The sequence below is a fragment of the Fukomys damarensis genome, unplaced genomic scaffold, assembly GCF_012274545.1.
Source record: "Fukomys damarensis isolate Sample0158 unplaced genomic scaffold, DMR_v1.0_HiC HiC_scaffold_30, whole genome shotgun sequence".
In the NCBI taxonomy this organism is placed as follows: domain Eukaryota; kingdom Metazoa; phylum Chordata; class Mammalia; order Rodentia; family Bathyergidae; genus Fukomys; species Fukomys damarensis.
The window spans coordinates 27,135,111-27,142,773 of record NW_022900942.1 but is presented as its reverse complement, the minus strand read 5'-3'; the positions used below and the strand labels follow the sequence as shown (position 1 = coordinate 27,142,773).

The 7,663-nt window shown below is 41.2% G+C and overlaps 1 long non-coding RNA gene across 2 annotated transcripts in view; it reads left to right on the top strand.

The window, feature by feature from the left end:
• LOC104870074 overlaps nucleotides 1-6,669 on the top strand; it is a 9,655-nt gene extending 2,986 nt beyond the window's left edge. Inside the window, exons 2-4 of one of the 2 annotated variants that reach the window (XR_782447.3) lie at nucleotides 1,464-1,526; nucleotides 1,993-2,080; nucleotides 3,120-6,669. This is a non-coding gene — a long non-coding RNA (uncharacterized LOC104870074). Of the gene's footprint in view, nucleotides 1-1,463; nucleotides 1,527-1,992; nucleotides 2,228-3,119 lie in introns of those variants that run through there. The other variant, XR_782446.2, reaches the window with a different exon arrangement.
• Nucleotides 6,670-7,663: the final 994 nt, after the last annotated feature.

The following is a 7,663-nucleotide window of genomic DNA, read 5'->3' as shown; positions in this document are numbered from 1 at the left end:
AAAAAAAAAAAGAAGAAGAAGAAGAAAATAGTTTTAACTGTCATTTAGGAATGCTTTACCCTCAACTTCCCATGGGCAGCTCTCAGGAATTAAGGCACAGAGAGATGGAAGAAGGTTTATGTGGAAAGATCAGAGGCCTAGAGAAGCTAAGATCTCTTGAGGCCTTTTCTAAATTATAGAAAATTGGTGGCATTTGAACAAGTCACCCTGATTAATATCCAACACCTTTGTCTTAAGCACTGTTTTCCCCTCCAGTTCTATACAGGAAATAACAGGTACTATTATTCCCAAGTGGCTTATAAATTTTCTTTCTTTTTTAAAAACTGGGCATCTAACCCAGGCAAGCAAGCACTCTACCCCTGAGCTACACCTCAGCCCCTCTGTTGGGTATTAACTGATACTGTTTACATTCTCTTGTCCAATATGGAAATACTGAAACATGAGACTTTGTAACACTGCAGAATGAGAAAAGGCTATGTGAACACACACACACACACACACACACACACACACACAAATCCAAGAGTAGATCCTGGCGTTAACCACCTTCAATTTTTAAACTTATCAAATGACATCTAAAAAAAATAAAAACATTCTGCTGGCATGTTTAAATTGCTTATAAAGCAATTGATAGAGTTAACCACTGTTGTAATCAAAGAAGCAATCAAAGATGAATGCTGCTTAGCCCTACTCACAAGGCAGTGAAAATAATTGACACTATTGAGCATGTGCTATTGCTTAATACAATAATACTATAAATTATCATACACCTAACAAAGTATTTCACAAATAATTTGCAGAGGTTGGCCTAAGGCTATTTTCTCAGCAGCGCTAACTTTCATGCTTATGACAAAGTATTTGTAGGGGAGGTAACAATCTCCAAATTTCAAAAAAGTGCTTTGCAAGGAGGAGTTGTTATTAGGGAATACAGCATAATGATTTTAAAATTCTAATTATTTTTCTCATCTCAAAAGGACTGCATGAATTGCAGAAATTAATGAATGCAGAGACATAAAAGAAGAAGAAAAATGAAACCATAATCTTCTCTCCAAAGATAAAACCATGGTTAACATTTTATGTTTTTCCTGCTAGCATATATGTGCTTGTCACAGAAAGGGGGGTCATACTGTGTACATTGTTTGGTAAATGATTTCTTCACTCAGTAACAAATCTTGGATTTCCAAGTCAAAATCATTTTTCTACAACATCAATTAAATGACCATGTTGTTATCTATCCTAAATATCCTATCATTAAACATTTAGGGTTTTTTTTTCTAAGTTTTATTTTATAAGCAATGCCACCCTGAACAACTTTATCAGTAAAATTCTCTTCAGATTTTCACTTTTACTCTGAAATATATTTCTGGGAGGGAGGAGTTTGGTAAGATTTATCTGTAATGCATTAAATTTTCCTCTATCTTCTTCTTCCTTGTTTACTTTCTTCCATTTCCTGTCTTTTGTAGATTATTCAAAACCTAAACCATTTAGAGCCGTCATGGAGCAACAGTGGGTGCCCAGACACTTGGGTAAGGCCCTGAGAAATGAAGTGAGCCCACACCGTGACCCAGGGTAGAGTTCTCCAGGCATGTCCTAGCAGGACCCTTTTCACAAGGTGATGGTTCACCTCTCATTGCTTCTTCCCAGCTGAGCTTAGATTTCTGGATCCCCATGGTGGTGGTTAGCAACATCCCTGGAGTGGTCAGGAGATGGGAATTCCTGTTCTAGGGTCCTCGGACACACACACAGCAGGATGAGGCTGGCTGACTTGTTAGGAAGAGCAGTAGGAACAGGGAAAGACAAGTAGACAGCTCATCATGCTATGTCTCCACCACCACACCTGCAGCGCCGAGGGTTGCGGTAAGGGTGGGGCCGCTGGAGCTACAGGGTTTGCATCCATTGTCTTTGAGCCAAGCAAAGCCGCCATGTGGAGGGTTCCCCTGCAGAAAGCTTGCCGAACACTGGGCCAAATGGCACTTTCTCATGGCTTCACAGAAGACAGCATCGCATGAAGGCGAGCCAGGGCCACAGACAGAGAGGAAAAGAAGACAGGCATGCAGTGGAAGAAAACCAAATCAACATAGTAAGAAAGGAAAGCGGGGTGGAAAAAGAGGAGGGTTCAACACTTCAAGCCCATGCGGTGGTTTTCACAGTGTGCTGATCTGGCATCTAGTTTGGAGAGGATGATTTCATGGTCTATGTGAGAATAAGGGGCATTTTTACTGAAAAATGCAAAAAAAAAATTATTTTCAGTTGTTAAATCCATGTCAGTTCTATGGCTAAAGTTAATCTCTGGTTAAATGTTAACACTTCAGTTATCCCGAGGGAAAAATGACTGACCCCCAACCTTCTCCTTTCCCAGCATTCGGAGAAAATAAGGGATTAGGTAAAAATGCTTTCATTTTTCCTCATTCTCCATTGTGGGTAAGGGTTCCTGTAATAGTTGGAAACCATTTTTAACAAGAAACCCAAGTAAATCCAGAAGAAATTCACTCACAGAGATTACCTTTTACTAGAAAATGAGAATTATTTACTAAAAATTGAGAAGTTTCACCTCTCTCCACCTTTCTCCCCTCTTACTTCTCCTCATCTCCCTCCCACTACTCTGGTGGAAAATGACTGTGGTGAATTGGGTTGAAATCTTGAGCAAGATGGGACACCTCTATATCCAAGAGATGCCACCAAGAGACTACATTTAGTTGCTCTATCCCCACAGAACAGAATTTTAATTTTCTTAGACTGTAAAACTGATCACATTTACTGTCGATGGGTTGGGAACTACAGTGAGGTGATATTTGGGGAGGATCCACTTATTCAATGGTGTTATTCCCATTTATAATGTGATCTTCTGCTAAGTATTTGCTTTCTAAAATCTATTCCCTCTCAGGATTCTTTCCCACTCAGTCCTTTTAGAAGATTGACACAAACATTTCCAATGCAGTTCCATAGAAAGTCTTGTTCCTGACCGTGGGAGAGCTTTGTTAGGTGATAGGAACATAAGGCTGTGGGTCTCTTAACTAACATTACTGTTCCAGAATACCAGTGCTTTCCATCTGTGAGTCCTGATCTCTCTCCACTCCTCCAGATGCTCAGCATCCATGACTCTTCTTTCCTCTGCTCAGGTCACATATGTGGAGCTGGAAAGGATCCCTGATGATTGGCAGTGACGATGGTGGAACGTAGAGGTGAAGTTAACACCTTCACGGCTACAGATTTTCCTTAGCAGAGCTGTGGAGTGTGACAATGGTGTTTGTGTCCAAGCTGTCAAACGCCATTATCACACTAAATAGCTACTGCTAGGCAATCCTTCCACTCAATGTAAGTCGTGGCAACTGTTTGGTCTGGGCAAGAGGGCTCATCCTATACCAGCCCGTGTTCTCTATCATGTGTGATTTAGAATAAAGTCTGATTCTCTTGTGGTCATTATTGTATGCCTGCCTAAACCCTGCCTCTCACATGCTGTTGTTAAATAGATGATAATTCTGACAGTAATGAAAAAACACCTCAAAGTCAGTTTCTCCTATTGTACAGTCACAACAAAAATTACTTTTGGCACAGATGTGCGAGGGTCTCTCCCCAACAAGCAAGCAGTCACTTCCACAGCAGACTCCATCCGGGAGTCCTCTAATCTAGTTCTGCTCTGACACTCTACCTGGAGACACTGTTACACCCCACAGGGTGAAGTCTCAGTCCTCAAGACAGCACCCCATTCAGATGCCAGGCACAAGCCACAGATTGTTTTCCCTGTGCTTCTGACTTACAGTCTGTAAATCAGGGTTCCCACGTTGTCTCCTTGAGCTCAACTCAAGGAGCTGCTTGAGCAGCTCACAGAACTTAGGGAAAGATATATGTACCTTTAACAGCTTATTATAAAGCAGATGATAAAGGCTACAAATGAAGAGATGCACAGAGGAGTTTAGGGGGAATGTAGAGCTCTGAGAATCCTTCTAAGAGTGTGATCCCCCGGGACCCTCCGTGGGTTCAGTTACTTGGAAGCTCTCTGAACTCTGTCCTTTTGGGGTTTTAAGGAGACTTCATTGCATACACATGACTGAAACTTGTAAAGCCATGTTGAAATGTGATTGGATGAAAAAGGACGATCTAAAGAAATGACTAGGTGAGAAAACTCAGTAAGGCCTGTCTGTCCAGATTCTTAGCCTCTCTGTGCAGCATTCCATTCTTGTGGGCCTGAAGCAGCACCCCGTCCCTGTGAAGAGGTTCAAATGACAACTATCACATGAGGAAGGTTGGAGTTTCAAGCCAGGAACTGCGGTTCAAAGTAGATAACCAAACTAGATGTAAATCATAATATCACAGTGACAATGAATTTTCTTATTTTCATCGCTTCTCGCCCTTTTGGCTAAGATCAAGTGTAAAACTTCTTATTTTCCTCAAGTCAATAGAAAGATTGGGGCACCCAACACAAGGTTAGGCACCTGACAATCATTCAACTCATGCATATTGCATTGAAATGAACGGTTAGGAAAACAGGAAACTAAAACTGGGTTAAATCTAGTTTATGCAAACAACAGCCTCATAGGTGATAAGTTAAGGTATGTGGGTCTTCCTCTTTAAAAAAAAAGATTCAATTAAAAAAACAACAATAAACTTGTCCATAACTTAACTGGCCTTTTGGAAATAACAGAACATGTTTGATTTCTACTTATTTTAACCAATTACCAAGCAGATTACTCAATTTGTATGCTAATTTCTTCTTACTTATGTTTCACTGAATTGCCATTAGAAAAATTATATATAAACTATGTATAAGCTGCCAGAGCAAATCTGAACATTTTAAAGCCATGCAGTTTCTGGGACAGTTGGCCCGGCTGGGTGGTCTGGTTTGGAACACAGTCTCTCTCTGAGGGCATCTAAAGTAACAAGTAGATTCTGTGTGTGGGCTAAAGCTTCTCTCCTGTGTCTTGGCTACATAATCTAGGATATGTTTAATCAAATTGACAGGATTGGATCAACTGTTAGAACCAAATTCATCCAATCAATCAACAATCATTTATCAAATAAATATGAGCACACGGACTCCCATGTAGCTGGCACTGTCCTAGGCCCTGGAAAAATTTTTAAATTGAATGTGTGTCTGGCATTGTTTCCAGAGATAGACATTCACTGGCTCACATTCTGTTATGATGGGATAATTCTAATGGTCCCAATTACATTTAGTACAGAATCCAAGGAACAAAACTTTGCAAACTAATTCCAAGTCCCTTGCTGGAAAGCACCACTGAGTGCAGCCCACACAGCTAGAATCTACTGAAAAAGTTTCAAGGTCAGGAGAAGTTATTGTCCAGAGAAGAAAGGGAAGTGCATTTCTGCCTGCCCTCATTTCCACCTCCCATTTCTTCCCTTCTGGCATCCTCAACCATCAAGAGGAGATCTAGACACCCCCCGCAAATAATTCATACACTGACATTCTTTCTAATGGGTGTTTTTAGAGAAAGCACTATTGACAAGCATCGATTGAGGGCTTTATTGTTATACAAATCGCTTCCATGAACACTGTTTCATTTGACCCATATAACACAGGGCAAAGATGGCAGGATATAGTCTCCCCTCCCGCAGAAGGAAAATGAAGATTCCAAATGGTTTTGAACCATCTGGGTATGTAACCATAACTCAACACAGTCCTCTTAAGTCTAAAGTTCTGTGCTTTATTTATATCCTTCCTTGGGCAGGTTATTTCATGCTTCATGGCTGAGTCTATGTAGAAACTAGGTTAATCATACCCCTATTTGATCAATATCTTCAGCTTCCCATCTGCTTTGTTGATGGATTCTGATGGAAAACCCACAAATAAAAGAGAGATGAGTCATATAACAATCTTCCCTTGTGAACACTCATAATGCAGAGAAAGCCTAATATTGCAAAACACTGCAATGGAAAAATAAAAGAGAAGCAACACCTGTGTGGCAGTTTGGGGGTGAACAAGGGGGTGGCCAAATTGTGCAGACATGGAACAGCTATTCTAGGAATCTGGCCAACTGAGGCAGCACTGGATCATTCACTGCTCAGACTGGAGGGTGGTGTGACCGCTTGGCCTACACACTCTTCTCTGCTGTACTCGCCCCAAGAGTTTGCTCATATGGAACTAAACTGGGAGCAAATGGAATAGCATTCTATATTATAGCCTTTTTTTTACCAGCTCTGCTCATTGTATAGCTTATTATGACTGCTGCATGGATTAATTCTGCATTCAAGATTGGATGTCTGTTCTTTCTGTATATCTCTCAGGAACACACATAGAAGACAGAGCATCCACATTCCCACTTTAAAGGCACTTTTAATACAATCCTGCTGCTCCAAATCTCCAACGACAGTTTCCTTTCCTGAACCAGCTTTCATCTCCTTTTCAGCCCCAGGGATATGGCCAGTCATTTCCAATAAAGCATTCCTGGGGACAGTTACTGACGCCAATGTGATTTACATGCTGAAAGGGCCAACTAAGCCATGCAGTTAGAATCACACTGGAGACGGGGCAGTTGAACCTCCCTTTGCTTTGTGGATCATGCCAGTGAGGTCCTATGCATTCTTCCATTTTGGTACAGTGTGTTGCATGAATGTGACAATGACAACTTAAGGCCTGCCCTACTTTTTTTTTTTCCTCCTCCAGGAGAGGTTTTGTGAAGTCATAGCACAGTTACCATATGTCAATCGCTCATCCACACATTTTTTTCTGAATTTTTCTTAAATCTGTAAAACTTTCCACTTATACACTTCCTAGAGAAAATAATAGAATTCTAGAGCTGGAAACCAGTTTGCCTTTTGTCCTGGTGAGGAAATGGAAGGACAAGTATTGCAGAATTCTCCAGTTTTTACACCTTCCCTCCCTGACATCATCAGCCATTCACTGAAGACACTTGTGTCGTGTGGTTACTATGTGCTGATATTGTACTGGGCTCTGGGGAAGCACAAAGGAAGGAGGCTGTGTCTTTTCCTAACTGGTCTCAGTCTGGGAGTTGGACAGATGCCTGAACACATCTGTGCCTCACTGTATGAGATGCTGGCACAAAGACAGAAGCGGGAGCTGAAAGACTTAAACTATGTCCTTCGTTTCTTTCCAGATTAAAACAAAAATCTCTGAGTTCTTGATATTATGATTTTTTCTTTTGCTACTGCTGATAATATATTCCTTCTTATTTATTTTGGCCATTTAATTGCTAACAGGTCAGAAGGAAAGGCATTTTGTCTTGAGTGACAATACTGTAATATGAAGCTATGCTATTTTTACTGTGTCAGTCTTGAGCCTAATGAGCAGCCCAGGATCTGCTGGGGCTAGAGGATGGATCAGTAGGCTTTTCCATTATGTGTGTGAAGAATTTTAATTTCCCAAGGAGTGGGGTAGGATTTGAACCATTTGCTCACAATGCAGGCTGGGCCAATAATAAATATGCAATATCAAGCTGTTAGGCCTTCTCCTCCCAAGTCACAAAAAGCCATTTCCCTTGGGACAGGCTCAAGGAAGCTGATGGGTGCAAACTCACAGCAGGTTCCCTCTGGGTCTAGGGGGAAAGGCAGAGCTGGGGCATCCACCTTTCCTCTCTTTTATATCCAAATTTCTTTTCAAGCTTTCTAAAGAAAGAGAAACGTTTCTAAAGCACACACAAACCCACAGAAATGTAGCTGGCCCCTGGAGATTCTCAAGGGCCTGGTC